The 18,017-nt window shown below is 32.7% G+C and overlaps 1 protein-coding gene across 1 annotated transcript in view; it reads left to right on the top strand.

Moving 5' to 3' along the window:
- Nucleotides 1-9,532: 9,532 nt before the first annotated feature.
- Nucleotides 9,533-18,017, top strand: part of LOC113510285 (transient receptor potential protein) — a 77,221-nt gene continuing 68,736 nt past the window's right edge. Inside the window, exon 1 of the mRNA XM_052893842.1 lies at nucleotides 9,533-9,668. The gene's annotated coding sequence lies outside the window, so the exon portion shown is untranslated. The remainder of the gene's footprint in view (nucleotides 9,669-18,017) is intronic.

The following is an 18,017-nucleotide window of genomic DNA, read 5'->3' as shown; positions in this document are numbered from 1 at the left end:
TTCCCTGCATTTTGTCTCGCATTTCATGAATATTTTCAAACAAACAGCTTTTCGAATAATATAACAGGAGTTGAGAATAATGGAGATGAATGAGAGTAAAATCAAATTATCGATTGAACAAATTAAGAAATCTTTATTATAACGTAAATTGTTTAAATGCGCAACCCTGTGTCTTGAATACCTAAATCATTAACAGATTTTTTTTATACCACTGAAGTAGCAAACAAGCATACGGCCCACCTGGATGGTAAACAGTTCTTACTTACTTAACAAATAATAAAATATATATTTCTTGTCGATTCGAAGCGATGGGATTCGAGTTCACATCTCAGATATGTGTTTTCTTAGATATTTTTAATGCAACCCCATATACGCTAACAGTACGAGTATACGCTGGCGAGGCATTACTGAGGGATTATCGGGTGAGATTGAAAATACGTACTTTTAGTTAGCCCATCGTGATGAATGCACTTGGTATTCAGTGTGATGGTTTCCAGGGTGGTCCACAGAAAGGTCGATCTGACAGGGTACATTGCCAACAAAAGGATTGGTAGTTTGACTGGTAGTGGTAAGTATTACTAACAATCCCTTCCCTCCTGTGTTTGTGTGTGTATCCAGTTTTTTTTTTAATGAATGATAATAGAATGGTAACCTTGCCTTCGCTATCGGTATACACTGGCGGGGCACTAGTGAAGGATGATAAGTGAGGATGAAAAGGCAGGTTAGTTTTTTTTTTTTTTTACAACACAGGGGGCAAACGAGCATGCGGCTCACCTGATGGTAAGTGACTACCGCCGCCCATGGTCACCCACAACACCTACGGCATTGCAGGTGTGCTGCCGGCCTAAACCCATCGTGACGAATTCAACGATAAATTAGTCACGATGGCTTCCAGGAGGAACCGCGATGAGGTCACCTGATAGGGTATATTGATAGCAATGGGGTCTATCCTCCCCATTACTAACAATCCCTTCCCCCCTGTGTATTCAGTTACACCAGGGAAGGAATGCTGTCAATCGGTAAATATTTTAATTACTTTTTTCAAATGCCACTGCACGTGTCTTCTACTACGTGGGCGTAACATTACGTATTAGAAAATATATATAGCTGTGGAAGATGTGGTATTGAAATTCATTTGGATCGAGTAGACAAAATTCACAACCTGTTAATTAATTTTATTGTGGAACGTAATGTTCAGAGATTTATCTCCCACGAATGCTCAAGTTATGGAATGAGCTCCTTCTCGAGGTTTTTTCCAGAGACTACAACGTGGGATTCTTCAAAAGAGGGCTAAAGAGGTTTCTTCAGGGTTGGCATCGTGCGCGTAATACCCCTGGTATTGCAGGCGTTCATAGGCTACGGTAACTGCTTACCATCAGGTGGGCCGTATACTTGTTTGCCGCCTCAGTAATATAAAAAATTACAATAATTCTAATCTTACTAAGGTAATAAAATTGTAACACTATGATATCTGTACATGGAAGATATTCAAGAAAATGTTCTATGAAGCGTCTTAATAAGACCAGTAGATGTCAAAACAATATTTTTTAGAATTTTTATCTGTCTATATGTTTATTAGGGTATCACGTAAAAATTACTATACTAAATTGAAAGCAGTTTCCACGGTTGTGTTCCTGAACGTTATCTTAAAATCTGGCTATGTTTCATTTTGATACGCTATTTAGAAATGGTTTAATGGTTTTTCTACTCCTGAAATCCATTTGTATGAATAAGCAAGCAAAAAATCTAGTTTTTTGTTCGCTTCAAATAAAGATTAAATATTGTTTTATTTAAATATTTTTGTTGTAACTTAGATGACAATAAAGACGGCATACTTGATGGATAGTGGTAACTATCGCCTATATCTGTGAATAGTACTATGTACAAGTACATCACAGAGAGCATATTATGATATTCTTCATGCGTTGCCATTCCTAAAGACTAAGATGTTGTTTTTTGATGGGTGAAAATGGTATAGTAACCCCGCCTGCGCTAACGGGATACGCTGGCGGAGCACCAGTGAAGGGTGATAGATGAGAATGAAAACAGGCCAGTTAGCCCATCATGATGAATTCATCAGGAATTAACCATGATAGTTTCCAGGGAGAACTGCGAGGAGGTCGACCTGGTTGGGTATATTGCTAGCAATGGGATTCTCAGTCTCCATTACTAACAATCCCTTTCCCCCCAAGACTAAGATGTTATACTTACTGAATAGGTATTCTTAGAGTCCTAAGTCAATGTGTTTAACAAAATTTAATAAAAGTTATTTATATATTGGAAAAACAATAATGAAACCTATATAAAAATTCTTACTACCATGTTTTTTAAAGTTCACTCTACGAATATTAAATACTAGCCGTTTCCCGCGGCGTTGCCCACTTCTAACTATGTAGTTCCCGTATATCATTCCCATTGGACCGCTTCATAATTCCGGTCTTATATTGTATTATATACTTAAATGATAATTACATACCTAATACCTTCACAAAATTTCAGCCAATTCCACTGATCGGTTATTTTATAGCATTTTATATGTGATTCTTTAGATTAATATATATTTTTTTATTTATGAATCGTTTTAAATAAAGCAAACACTAAATGTTAAGTAGAGCAGACCGCAACGCATTAGTGAAAACTGAATTCAAATCGGTTAAGCCGTTTCGAAAATTGGCGTGCACAAACGTACAGACTAACAGACAAAAATTCTAAAAATCATTGTTTTAGGTTCTATTGTGTTCATAAAGCCCCCCTATAATATTTTTTCTTATATATCTTCCATGTACAGACAGCGATCAGTTAAGATTTAATTATATGTATTGATTTAATAAGGTTGCAACTTAACTGTATAAAGACTCCCACGTAGCTTACACTTTATATATAGAACATAGAACGAATTAAACCATCATTTTCATTCCCATTACGATTAAAATTTCAATTAAAAATAACTTTTTTGGAATCAACTTCCAGCAGCAGTATTTCCGAACCGATACGACACCATAACCTTGAAGAAAAGAGCATATTCATTTTTAAAAGGCCAGCAGCACACGTGCAATGCCGTTGGTGTTGTGGGTGATCATGGACGGCGGTAGTCACTTACCATCAGATGAGCCGCATGCTCGTTTGCCCCTTGTTATAAAAAAATATTACAGTTAAGTGTTTATTCTATTAGGCGAGGGATGGGCAGCAGCTCTTAAAACATCTCCAAAGCCTAACTGCAGTTGCCAATCCGCCTAGCAAGGCGAACTCAAACGAAGGCAAACTCTTCCAAGTGGGAGACTTATGTTCACTAGTGGACAGTCGAAGGCTGGTATGATGATGATCTAAGGACCAATATACATTATATTTTCACCAGAATTACATCATCTTTAATAATAATAATAATCTTTATTTACTACTGGACAAGGAACTGTTTAGACTGTGACTATGTGTGACTATTTAGTATTTTAACTTAATTTTGTTATCCTTGTGAGAGTCTGGAGTCTGAACTAGGTCGAAACCTGTACTACAGATCTCCAGGCTCTCTCCGGAGTTTTACAATATATTACTGAACATCTATATTATTATATTAATACAAGTGTGTTTGTGTGCGTGCGTGCGTGCGTGCGTGCGTGCGTGCGTGCGTGCGTGCGCGAGTAGTATTTATAGTTTTGTAGTTTTAGATTTAGTTTTATTTTGGAATTGACAACAAATTTGCTTTAGTGAAGTTTGTTGACAAGTAATTAGGAATTATTATAAACATTTGTTTTATGTTAAATTTCTAATTTATTAGATTAAATAAAGGCTGCAGTTAAATAAATAAACAAAAATATAAAGGCAGGTTTTTTTTTGGACAAATCACACTGGAGCTACACGGGAACGAGAACATTTGTCAGATAAATCGTAATGTAACAGTTAAAAAGTTATTTAAGCTCAATATTATCTCGGCTATCTTCACCGTAATAAATTAAAAACCGATTGTCATGATTCTTTTTAATTAATGAGCGAGTTTCATTTTGGCGATTCGAAGTTGCCTGCATCAAAATAACCATGGTATGGTTGTCATAGGGTGTGTTTTCAGGATTTAAATAAATTCTAATAGCTTGGTGAGAACGTCTATTAAATTCTTCTTGATACTGTTCGAGTCATACATTACTAAGGGGCCAAAGAACGTGCGGCTCACCTGATGGTAAGTGACTACCGTCGCCCATGGTCACCCACAACACCAACAGCATTGCAGGTGTGCTGCCGGCCTTTTAAAAAGGAATATGCTCTATTCTTGAAGGTTATGTTGTCGTATCGGTTTAGAAATACTGCTGCTGGAAGTTGATTCTAAAGAGTGGTTGTGCGTGGGAGAAAGTACCTTGAAAAACGCACGGTGGAGGACCGCTACTCGTCCAGATGGTTGGGATGAAATTTTAGTTTATTATGCTCCCTTATCACTATCACGACATAATTATCGTCACCATACAATAGTACGTTATCTAATCGTCCTGCGGCGAATTATAAAAGCGTTCAATTACATAATGACACTAAATGAAGACGAAGGAATCTCCCAAGCAATTTTCTAAAGATCTCTCACTTTTCGACCAACTTTTCAATTGAGTGACATAATAGTTAATCACTACGACATTTAAGATATTTAAATTCATATAATTTTAAATTGTATTTTACAATAAGGACAAATTAGTATTAGATTAATATAGGTGTGAATTAAAAACTATCAAATTAGAAAATAATTAACAAAATTAACAGCAAGCCGAAACCACATACGAGTAGCTACGGATCCATGATTGTCACTAAATACTACCTATACAAACAAATGTATATACAAGTTAGATTATATAAATCAATTTAATATCATACTGAATTTATTTACCTATATAAAAAATATTTATCGATTGTACAAATAAATTTATTTATTTATTCATTAGTATATATATGTGTACAAGACAGATTTAATGCTAAAAGCAATCTCCCAGTCAACCTTAAGGAAGTGTTAGAATACTAGGAAACGGTACTAATACTAATTGATATACATACTAAAATTTATATACATAAACAAATATTTTTTTATTTAATTAATTATTTGTTTATTTATTTATTTATACTTATGCCTAATGGCATTCTCTACCAGTCAACCGTTACGCTAAACAGAGAAAGTAAATGACAATGCATTGGTCTAACAAAATCAATTTGTAAATAAAAAAATATTTATATATAACAACATTATTATTATATATAATAACTTTACCAGAGGGAGACTTTGTACAAAAGTCGATTGCTTGGGTACCTCTGTCCCATTCGTGTTTCAATCGTGAAGCAGTTGTGTTTGCATGGCTGTGTTTCGGTTTGAAGGGAGGGATGTGGTAGTGAATTAACAGGGTACAGAGGAATAACACCTGAGTCCATGTCCTATGCCCATGGTACTGCTCATGTCTATAGGCGACGATTACCACTTTCCATCAGGTGGGCCGTCAGCTTGTTTGCCATTCTAAGTTGTATAAAAAAAAATTAATACACACATATATATGGTATATACAAATCTATCGTAAAATAATATATCTAAGTTACAATGAAATCTATATTTAATACCATAATACCATTGCCTGGTTTAAAAGAAGATAGTGAAGGACAGACAAGTGGCAAGATATATACTATAGTACGCGTATATTCAAAGATAAAGGGATTATCACCTAACCAGTACAGAATATAGAACGCCTACTTTATATAAATAGAAATATATCTTTTGAAATAACATTAGTATCTCTGTAATGCCGGCCCATTATGAAGGACAATGGCTAACCCTTTTAGTTTTCAGGTCACTTTCCATATATTTATACTTTGGGAAAACTCTTGAATCGGTGTCAAAATTGAATTCATCAACTTTCCTGTTTGAATAGGATAAGTGTATGAAAGCCTCGGCAGTAAATAGATGTATATACATTAGTATACATATGTATGAATAGCTATATATGTATATTATTTATTTATTTCATCAACTGGGTGAGCTGTACAGTCTTCAAATACGCTGCTCCAGGAAAGCATCAGTACAGTAACACATATGTATAATTAAAAGTATTAATTAATATTAAATTTAATAAGATTTACCTTACATAACAAAATAGAAATAACATCTATATCTTAAATCTCTGAATACAAACACTCTGATGTCATCCGACGAAACTCCAACAAGTTGGAGACAAAAATAAAGTTATATAAAGTACCCTATGTTTTAAGTTAGGATATAACCTATTTACGTCTTAAATTTAATTCAAATCCAATACCAGAAACAACAATTGCTTACTTGGATATCTCTGTCCCATTTGTGTTTCTACCGTTAAGCTGTTGTGTTTGCATGGCTGTGTTTCGGTTTGAAGGGTGACATATGGCTGTGAAATTTCAGGGTACAGAGGTATAACACCTTAGTCCTCAGAAATAGCAACGCATGGGGGGTATCATGGGCGAAACAGTATACTCTGTTATGTCCATGGTACTGCTCATGTCTACAGGCAACGGTTATTACTTTCCATCAATGCCAAACAAGCTAACGGTAGGCCGTTAGCTTGTTTGGCATTCTAAGTTAAATAAAAAATTGAAATTCATTTAATAGTTATTGCGTGAAGTAAAAACAAACATCTTTCTATCTATCTATGCATGGCTGTGTTTCGGTTTGAAGGGTGGGATATGGCGTGAATTTACAGGGTACAGAGGAATAACACCTGAGTCCTCAAGAATGGCAACGCATGCGGGGTATCACGGGCGAAACAGTATGTGTGTGTACCGTTATGTCCATATACTACTCATGTCTATAGGCGACGGTTACCACTTTCCATCAGGTGGGCCGTCAGCTTGTTTGCCATTCTAAGTTGTATAAAAACAATCCTTACAAACTTCCGCATTTATAATAGTGATATTTATTTTATAGATGGTAATGAAATGGTAACCCCGCCTGCGCTATTGGTATTCACTAGCAAGGTGCCAATCAATGATGGTAGGTGAGAATATAGTCAGGTTAGTTGACCCCTCGTGACAAATTCAACAAGAATTAACCACGATAGTTTTCAAAGGGGACCGCGTAGAGGTCGACCTAATTAGTATATTGCTAGCAATAGGGACTAGTGTCTCCATCACTAAGAAGCCTTCTTCTTCCTATCTGTTAATTATATACATAATTATTGTTTGTATTTGTTTGTTTGTATTTTAATAAATAACCAAATGGATTGTGGAAGGCGTGTACGGATATGCATTGTCTATGTAACGGTGGCTTTGAACCTGGGTCTTAATGCTTAAGTTAATTATAGCTACTGATCAGTGGTTGTCAACATTTTACAATACATTTGTAAATCTTTTACAAACACTGTTCCCATTGATATAGGATGCTTCTAATGAACAACTAATGATGTTTGGTTTATCTGCTATTTTTTAATGCTTTCATAGCACTACACTCTCACATTACACCAACACATACATATATATAATATACAAAAAACAGGACATAGAAATTAGAAGATTTTGTACAAAATACGTCACTTCCGTTAAGCATATTTACATGACTGTGTTTCAGTTTAAAGGAGCATACGGCAGTTACATCACAGGGTAAAAGGTTCCATGGGCATTTCAATGGATTCTGTCCATGCTTATAGCGCTGTTCATGTCGACAGTTACCATTTTTAATAAGGTATGGCTTCAGCTTTTTTATTACATTACAACACTTGTTACTACATTACTACACTAATTTTCAAATCCCTACCTTGGGAAACCATAATTTTATCATAAAAACATAATCCATTTTTCCGTCTATAAGAATATAATAACAAAATATGTTATATATAACCGACAGAAGATTAGTTTAATATCTTCTTATGTTGATTTATACAATATCGATATATCGGCGACAGACTTACATTAATGACATTAACATAGCTTGAGTACTAGTGATGTAACAATAAATGTTTCATGTCGATAAAAATAGTATTTGCTTTTTCACTAGCTGTGCTCGCAATGTTTATATATTTGCTCATAAAAACGAGACATTTTATAATAATAAAAGATAATCCAAGCCAGGAGCCAATGTTGAAGAGTGTATTAAGTTTATACCATACAACGTTTTAATAAAAACTGCCCAGTGGGTTAATGTGAATTGTAGACATGGATATACATAATTTAATTTCAGTTTCGCTATATTATGACAATTTTATCTAAAGAGAGTTGAATAAATAAGTATAATATTACAAAGTATTTTATAGGCCTAATTTATTCAGTGTAGGACGAATAAATTATAAATATTTTTGCAACATCATCATAAACAGCCATTAACTGTCCACTGCTAAACATAAGTCCCTCCCATTAGTACATTACTGCAGCGGCCAGCAACTGAGGCATTGATGGTTGAACGTGCAAATGTGAGCCGAGGCGTAGCCGAGGCACACATACGTAAATCCATCAATGCCTAGTTGTGGCCAAGGCTTGTATAGTACTTTTCTCAAACAATGCACGGAAATCAAAAACACATTTTTACTTTTTAAGTTAAATGACGAATAACGAACAATAATAATTTTTCACGCGCCATAATGTTTCTTTGGTTTTTTTTTCAATAAACAGCTTTCTATTTGCAAGCCAGTTCGACATTTAAATAAAACCTTGTAACACCGAAATGTTTACGTATTACGTATGTATAGTAAGTATCTACGCCGTGAGACCCATCTAAACGTAACCGTGCGACCGACCAATAGGAGCGCGCCTCTCGCGCTTCCAGAAAGTTCGCGACTAATGGACGATATAGGAGTAAGGCGATGAGTGTTCCAGTGACATCATTATAATACTGTTTCTTGTTAAGTTTTATTGTAATACACACAATTTTATAATAAATAAAGTGTTCCTCCGTTACAACCTTTTATTAGTTATCTTCTTGGTAGCCATGTTTCGAAGTAAAAGGTCATTCCATTTTTAAATTACAGGATAGATATGAGTTTACATAGTAATTTATCTGGCCGCAAAACACGACAGATATGGATTTTCATACAATCTTTGCCGGCCGTTGCCCGCATGTATCCAGCCAGTACGGCAATTTTGATTTATCTCGAAGAAGATTGTCAAAATAATGCTAACATTTCCAAGCATGTTTGAGAAAAATATATTAAAAGAAGATTTCCTTACATTTTGAGTTTATTCTTTTCAAATATTAAGAATTATAATTAGTTTGGTTATATCTATCTTGTTAACGTAAAACGTAGCTCTAAGGAACTAATACTTTTAAAAAGAGGCTTTACGCATATTTTATTTTATTGACATTATTTTAACTCTTGATAACACGAAATACATAAGAAAAAACAATGACTCAATTATTGTCCTTGGTTCGTTTCGTAAAGTAAATCTATCAACGTTAAACAAAAATAGAAAAATTGAAAGAGCAACGAGCTTATTATGTAAATATCGTTAAAAATAGTAACAACCATTTACAACAATTTTAATAATATAATTTTTTCAAACAGTATTATCGATATCCGGAATGGATGTCACAACACTATCGTGCGACAAGCCCACTTTGAAAATTCGATTAACGAGGTACTACACTCACAATATTGTCTAGTGTCCCATGAGGCTAACTGACCAGCGTTTGGCTGCAAATACTCAGGTCTCGCTACCAGTACTGTGTGTGATCATGAATTTATAAACTGGTATTTAAGGTAAGAGTCTCGATATTTCTCTTTATTCTATAAAAATAATGAGGGAAGTACTGTTTTCATAAAATAGTGACGCGAAAAATACGGTGATGAAACTTATCGATGAACCAAGTGGTTTGCTGCGAAAAAAACTGCGAACTTTACCCTTGTTCTTCCGTACAATTTGGCATTTCAAATTGATACTGGTTCGATAATAGTCTGACATTTCCTTTGTCATAAATCCTACTGAAATTTTACCATATCAACAGCAGTTCTTTTGTAATTTCAACAAATATTTTCAATATTTCGTTCGACTCCACAATTTCAGATTTTTCATGGTAGGCTATTTTAAAGTGAAGTGAAGAGTTTTGAAATGGTCATTATCTTGTAAAATATCATGTCCTGTAATTATGTCATGTAATTATACTTCATTAAAAAAAATGCAGATACAATTTTTTTGTCACATTTGTTCTCAAATAATTTTTTTTTGTTTAATTAATTACATTTAATATATTTAATTTTAGTGTATTGTTATTTAAAACCAAAATTCATTACCACAAGGTCATATTAAATGAGCTTCATAGAGCAATCTTTGCGTAAACGAGGTCGAGATTCACTTCTCGGTCAGTCTAATTTGGGAAAAGATTCGGCATCCAGCTGTTATGGGGTTCGTTACATGTGTACATTTCAACCATAATATGGTTATGAAGTATACTAGTTTACAACCAGACTATTAACATTTGTATGTTTTATAAAAATAAAAGCTCGCGATATCATTCGCATGGTGTATTTTATATTTTCCCATAGAAATTCCATATAAGGTAATAAGTTTATTATCACATAGTGCGTATATACCTTACCTGCCGTGTGATCCCGGTGTAACATAGGCCACCCCTTCCTTTCCTGTAGGTGTCATAAGAGGGTACTAAGGGAACTTAATGCTCCCTTAGTCCCCTCTTATGATGTGTGATGCTGTGAGTGTCTCAGTGTAATGTGTACAGCGGCACAGCGCTGGTTTTCAACCAGTCCTTCTCTTGACAAAATACAACAAAAAACAACTGCAATTAACTCCATACAACCAGATTGTGATACAAAACCTAATCTGTAAATAAAATATAATTTGGAAAAAATCTGCATGACATAGATAGATACCCTTTATTGTTTCCTCCAAAAGATTACAACAGTAAACTTACTATAGATACAAACAATTACAAGAAATAATCACAATGAGAAAACAACGAGCGACCTTATCGCTAAAAGCGATCTCTTCCATGCAACCTTTGGATGGAAAGGAGTAATTATAAACTGTTTGATTGGAGGCACGATGAAGATCCTATTATTTCTAAATACGGAGATAAAATACATGTAATAATATAAATTTGTAATAAAAATAGTATATTTGTAATGGATAAACTCAAAAACTACTCAACCTATTTTAATTTTTTTTTCATATATCGATTGCTACTTTACCAGAGAGTAACATGACATAAGGCTATAATATATTATTTTCAAAAATTGCATCTAACCCGTACGAAGCCGGGCTGCGTCGCTAGTTATTAATACAAGGATGAATGTGAATGACCATGAGTATAGAGTGAGACCCAAAAAAAAGGATAGAGTGTGTGAAAGATAATATGGCCAGAAAATAGGGTATTAATGAAAGAGAAAATCATATTACGCCGACCCCAAATAAGTTTAAGACAAGGGCAAGATGATTTTACCTATTAAATTGAGACACAGTAATTTATTTGTAAATACAAATGGTACTAATAGATATGTAGATGTATAAATGAAATAGAAATTTTGACACATACAAACAAGCGAGTGAAATTTTGATATGTTTATTTCTCGATTATGTTCTTGTATGATTTTTATTTATTTAAATTGTGATACATAGGTAACAATGGATGGTAAAACAAGATAAGTCCTCTATGATCAACCCCATATATCGAGGTATATAAATTTCCAATTAAATAAGACAAAAAAATATATATTAATTAATATTAAACGGATTTAATTGAAATTAGATATCTCACTACCTATAAATACAAAATACTGGCAATTTTAAGTAAATTTAAATAAAAAGTGACAAAATTTTCAATTAGCTTGTGTATTTTTATACGTTATGTCAGAACTCTGCCATTTATGAACCGAATTGAAAATTTTTTTTTTATCTGAAACTGTACTACTTAATATACTTTTAAATTGATGTCATAAAAAACTATAAAATTTGGTTCAGTGGTTTGGTTTTTAAATTCAAATAGTTTTGCCACGATTGTAGTATTTTTTTTTATGGGACAAATTAGATTTTATAATAATACTATGTGTAATCTATATAGTATTCTGTTATGTTTTTGTTTAAATTCAAATCGTTTTTGTTCTAATAGACTTGTACAAGTACTTTTAAATTGTAAATATTTTATAACTACTGCAGGGTAAATTTGTTATCTGTTGAAAAAAGCACGCAAGTATCTCAACAGCTACGCTTTTAAATCTCTGTTAACATACATACATACATATACATACAAAAATACATATACCTACATATATATGTTATTACAAAAATAATAAATTGATTTTTTTTTATTTGTGTAATAACAAAGTTATTGTTTTAAAACTTGATAGGTACTGTATAGTTTGTATAGGAGTTGATAAAATATTCTATAGTTGAACAACTTGTACAGTAAACAATTTGTCATAAAAAGTTCTGAAAAGTACAGGTCTTTTCAGCTGGAGGCTCTCAGACGACCTCGGATTAAAAGATATACTAATACCGAATTTTATTTTTAAATAACAATGTACTGACACTCAAAATTTTAAATTAAGTGGGTAATGATTACATACATTAAAATATGGAAAAATCTTTGCAAGAAGTTTGTTTTGAAATACTTTGAAGTTGACCACTTCACATGGATAATTATTTTTCTTTCCAAAAATTCCATCTTCCAGTGGTAAGCCGAACCGAATTCTCCCTCCGCTCTTTAAGAAAAAGAAATCAAAATATTTGAAAATAAATGCAAAATATCAAATCAAATTGATTCCATCAATTTTATTAAACACGTAGTGATATCATGAAATCATGGAAGATGTCAAATTATTTTTTTTTTTGGTGATAAAATCTAGTCAAATACCTAGTACGAATACCGCGATATCTCCAGTGATACATCGTTTTAGTGATCCTAGTAACCTAAATCTAATAAAAAGGGGAAAGTATTAAGAAATACTAGACATTTCATGAAATATCTAGAAATATCACGAAATCGTCAAAGGTATTGAATATTCTAATCTATTCATGTTGTTGCTGATATAATCTCTCGAAATACTGCAATGTTCAGTGAAACGTAGTTACGCCTAAATGTAATAAAACAACATAGAGAATATTCATGTTTTTAGAATATAAAAGCACACTACAATTACAATTAATATAACCCAACTGCATGTTATTCAATATATTCCGTGATATAATTATTTCACGAAACCGTTAGTTCGTATATGGACTTAATGATAAATGTGCATGGTGTCATTCATATATATATATATATATATATATATATATATATATATATATATATATATATATATATATATATAAATTTAATTAAGTATGTATTAATAACTTAAAATGTGCAAATGTACATTATACACATAGAATAATATAGAAATATATTTTCACAGTATTAAAGTCATATTTCTATATGTATTTAAAAAACAAACAGAGTTTCATGCCTCCAGATAAACTGTTTGTAACCACTTTTCTCCATCTAAAGGTTGCTTGGAAGAGATCGCTTTTAGCGACAAAGCCACCCATTATTTTCTCAGTTTATTATAGTCTTGTAATCGTATTTATAATAAGTTTACTATTGTAATCTTATGTTGGAAACAATAAATAGTATCTATCTTTGAGCCCTAGATGATAGGTGAGGATAAAGTAGGTCAGTTAGCCCATTGTGACGAATTCAACAAGAATTGTTCACGATGGTTTCCAGGGGGAACCACGTGGAGGTCGACCTGGTTAAGTATATTGCTAGCAATGGGGCTGTCAAACTGCGTTGCTAACAATCCCATTCCCCCTTATTACCACGGGTTATAGATTATCATTCGAATAAGATTCACCATATGTATTCTTAAAATAGACAGCGCTATTCTAAATAACCGAGATATTGGTATGGGGGAAAAGATATATTATATACATATATATTGTTTATATGATCCACATATTTTTTGCAGCAATAAAAATATGCTATAACGTTGGAAGCCATGTGATGACAGAGATACGAATTTAGATGTCAGTACACATCAATTATAGCACGACTAGCGGTCTGTCCTGGCTTCGTATGGGTAGTCATTCAAGCATACGACCCGTCTGATGGTAAACGGGGTTACCGTAGCCTAAAGACGCCTGTAACTCCAAGGATGTTTGAGGGGAAAGGGATTGTTAGCAATGGAGTTTGACAGCCCCATTGCTAGCAATATGCCCTATTAGGTCGACCTCTACGTGGTTCCCCCTGGAAACCATTGTGAACAATTCTTGTTGAATTCGTCACGCTGGGCTAACTGACCTGCTTCATCCTCACCTATCATACTTTACTGGTACCCCGCCGGTGTATACCGATAGCGCGGGTGGGGTTACCATTCCATTATCACCCGTTAAAAAAAAAACTCCAAGGATGCCACGCGCGTTGCTACCCTTTACAAATCTTAATAGGCTCATTTTAATTACCAATTAATTCATTTTAATAATCAATTACTAGAGAGAGACTTTGTACAAAAGTCGATTGCTTGGGTACCTCTGTCCCATTCGTGTTTCAACCGTGAAGCAGTTGTGTTGGCATGACTATGTTTCGGTTTGAAGGGTGGGATATGGCGTGAATTTACTGGGTACAGAGGAATAACACCTGAGTCCTCAGGAGTGGCAACGCATGGGGAGTATCATGGGCGAAACAGTATACTCTGTTATGTCCATGGTACTGCTCATGTCTATAGGCAACGGTTACCACTTTCTATCAGGTGGGCCGTCAGCTTGTTTGGCATTATAAGTTGTATAAAAAAAAAAAAAAAATTTAAAGAACCTATATTGTAGTCTCTAGGAAAAGCTTCGGCAGGAAGATTAGATAGAAAGATGAATTAATGTTTTATAGTAACTTTAATAGACAAATTTTTGACACCTTTTGTAACATTATTGTAATTTTCGTAGAGATATCTATTTTAAAAATATATACATATGTATATTGCCTATATTATTCGCTAATAATACAGGTTTCTATAGGTAAAAGATTGTATGAAATTGGTTGAGTAGTTTTTAAGTTTATCCATTACAAATAAACAAACAATCAAATATTTCTTCTTTATGATCTTAGTAGGTATAGATTTAGCAATTACAAATTAATCATTTTTATTGCACAAATATTTATAAATATTTTGTATTGCATGTGTGTATTTAAAAGCTTCTCAGAATCCCTATTTTAACTGTTTTCAAAACGCAAGTTCATAACTTTTTTAACGTTTCATTCATTTTGAACATTTGAACATAACGTTTTGAACTCATTATGCGATCTTCACTAATTACGAACTATTTTTGGAAATCCATATTATCCATAGATAATATTGATTCTCATATTATTGTCATATTTATTAAATTTGTCACAATTAAAACACCGTATATAGACTTCATTGACATAAAATTTAAATAAAATGGCCAGGTAAACAATATAAACATACATTTTATTTTATTAATTCATCAATGGGCTTAAGGGATTCATATTAAAAAAAAAATTAGAAGTCATTACTTTGATTTCCTTAGTATAAAAAGCATCTTACATTAGTTTCTCTTATTTACTTTCTATACTCGTATAACTAGATGTAGTTCAGTTATATACAATTGGACTACAGAATTTACGGCGTCCTTTTAAAAGAATTTACAACGACTAAAACTTAATATGAATTCTAAAAATCGAAAATCGACAAAACTGACATATCAAGCTGTCGGGTTATCTACGATGATGAAGGTTTTCTAAAATTATTGTTGTTTTTCGACCTATGTTTCTTAGATGACAATAGTCAGTTTCACTCCCTTAAGAGAACTATTTATTACATTATACATACATTAAACATTTACATTAACGTTACGCACAATTGAGTTATGCAACAAAATATAAACAACTTTAAATTCTTTATTATTATTTTTTTTTTAAAGACTTATGGTTCTTTTTTTATTATATTACTTTACGAATACATTAAAATTATTATTTATTGTATATTTACATCTTGTTCTTGTTATATACATGAGACAATTTTGGTTCTATTAAGATCAATTTGCTTTGGTATTTGTTTGAAAATTACAAAAGAATTACAACGCAGTCTTAAGTTAGAAAATAATTATCAAGTTATAATAATGTAATAATGATACCATCATCATTATATCAGCTGTCAACTGTCCACTGCTGAACATAGGCCTTTCTCATAAGGTGGGTTTTAGTATAACGACATCATTTCGATATTATATTAGGGTAATAATGAACGACGATTCCAAACATCTACGTCTTAGCATTCTTTCACAAACGGCTTTGGAAATTAGAGTAAAAAAATAATACATAATACTGAGCAAAGTAAAAATTTCAAAATGTTGTCTTTAAGATAATAAATCTATCTATATAATTCAGTAGTCAAAATTACACCAAAACCTTTATTATTTTGAATCAGAACCGATAAACTTCATTTTTTCCTTACTTCCTGCAGACAAATGCAAAAGGTCTTTTTAAGATGTACCAATAATTTTCATTTTTATCACTATGAACTGTTTTTACTATTTGGCACTTTGCCACATATGAATTAGCACATCCAATTGTAATCCAAGCCTAATGGGCTAGGATTACAATTGGAATAAAAAAACATAACGCAAAAATAAAGTTAATTACGGACATGAGCTGAATATTACGTTTTACATTGCTAGGAATCAACTATCTATAGTCTATCTGGATGAGGCTCAATTAAAAAGAGACCATTAATTTATTTACAATATGAAATGTTCGTACTAAACTTAGGCAACGTCTGGAATGTACAAGTATTTTCCTAAGAATGTTTTATTTTATCGTTTGTTATTTTTTTTTAATCAATTGCCTATTATAATATTAAGGAAAGTTTTATAAACAACAATTGTAATAGATCTATTATGAACCCTATTGTATTTCTTTTATTTTTTTTATACAACTTAGAATGGCAAACAAGCTGACGGCCCACCTGGTGGAAAGTGGTAACCGTCGCCTATAGACATGAGCAGTACCATGGACATAACAGAGTATACTGTTTCGCCCATGATACCCCCCATGTGTTGCCATTCCTGAGGACTCAGGTGTTATTCCTCTGTACCCAGTAAATTCACTGCCATATACCACCCTTCAAACCGAAACACAGCCATGCAAACACAACTGCTTCTCGGTTGAAACACGAATGGGACAGAGGTACCCAAGCAATCGACTTTTGTACAAAGTCTCCCTCTGTATACAGCAATTAGAAAACTTTTTCATGCAATTATTACTAGTTAATGCGCAAATTAAAAACTGTACCTTTTTTGTAAATAAATGTGACATTGTTAAAGTTGCATTTGCTATGTTGTGACTTTATCCAGAAACGTACCGGTATTAGACAGGATATATTAAGTCGTTTACAGCATGATTTAACAAATGTATTTTAGCAAATATTTGAAAATATAAAATCCGAAGATAAACTTGTCATATTTAAAACTAGACTGCATGATTTTTGACGTTAGCTTGTTATCTATGAAAAATTGTGATAATTTACACTATAAAAAAGATTGCCATTTCTGGCAATACCAATTATTTTTATTTCAAAACTAAATTACTGAATTGATTTTGTAGAAATTTCTTTAGAACTAATCTGTGAGTATATGCTTTAAGATAAAAAAATTATATTCCCAATCGGTTTACAACTAACAGAGTTATGAGTTACCAAACATAAAAACAGTACAACCGAATTGATAAACTCCTTGTTTTTGAAGTCATGAAGTTATATTTTCATACATGTCCTATCTAGTATTTTTAAGTTCTTTAATAGAATGTTCGATCAGCCATTGAGCAGCCATTTAGATATCTTTGATCCCGGCGTTGTTTAGACAGTAAAAACTAAGGCGCAGCAATGTTTAAACGAGCCACGTCGGTAGTTAATTTACAACATACTTCAGTCTTAGATCGTAACTCCTAATATATGGGATCTGTAATGGAAGTCGAATTTCAATGATCCAATCAAATCTTTTTGGAGAAAATGATCTTGTTAAGTCGCCTTTGTTTATGTGCTGTAAATAGTACTTTGTAGTTCTAAACATGTTTTATTTTATTTTTATTTTATTTTTATTTTATT

This window comes from Galleria mellonella, unplaced genomic scaffold (assembly GCF_026898425.1).
Source record: "Galleria mellonella isolate WM207_F2 unplaced genomic scaffold, CSIRO_AGI_GalMel_v1 utg184, whole genome shotgun sequence".
Classification (NCBI taxonomy): domain Eukaryota; kingdom Metazoa; phylum Arthropoda; class Insecta; order Lepidoptera; family Pyralidae; genus Galleria; species Galleria mellonella.
This window is presented reverse-complemented; position numbering and strand designations above follow the sequence as displayed.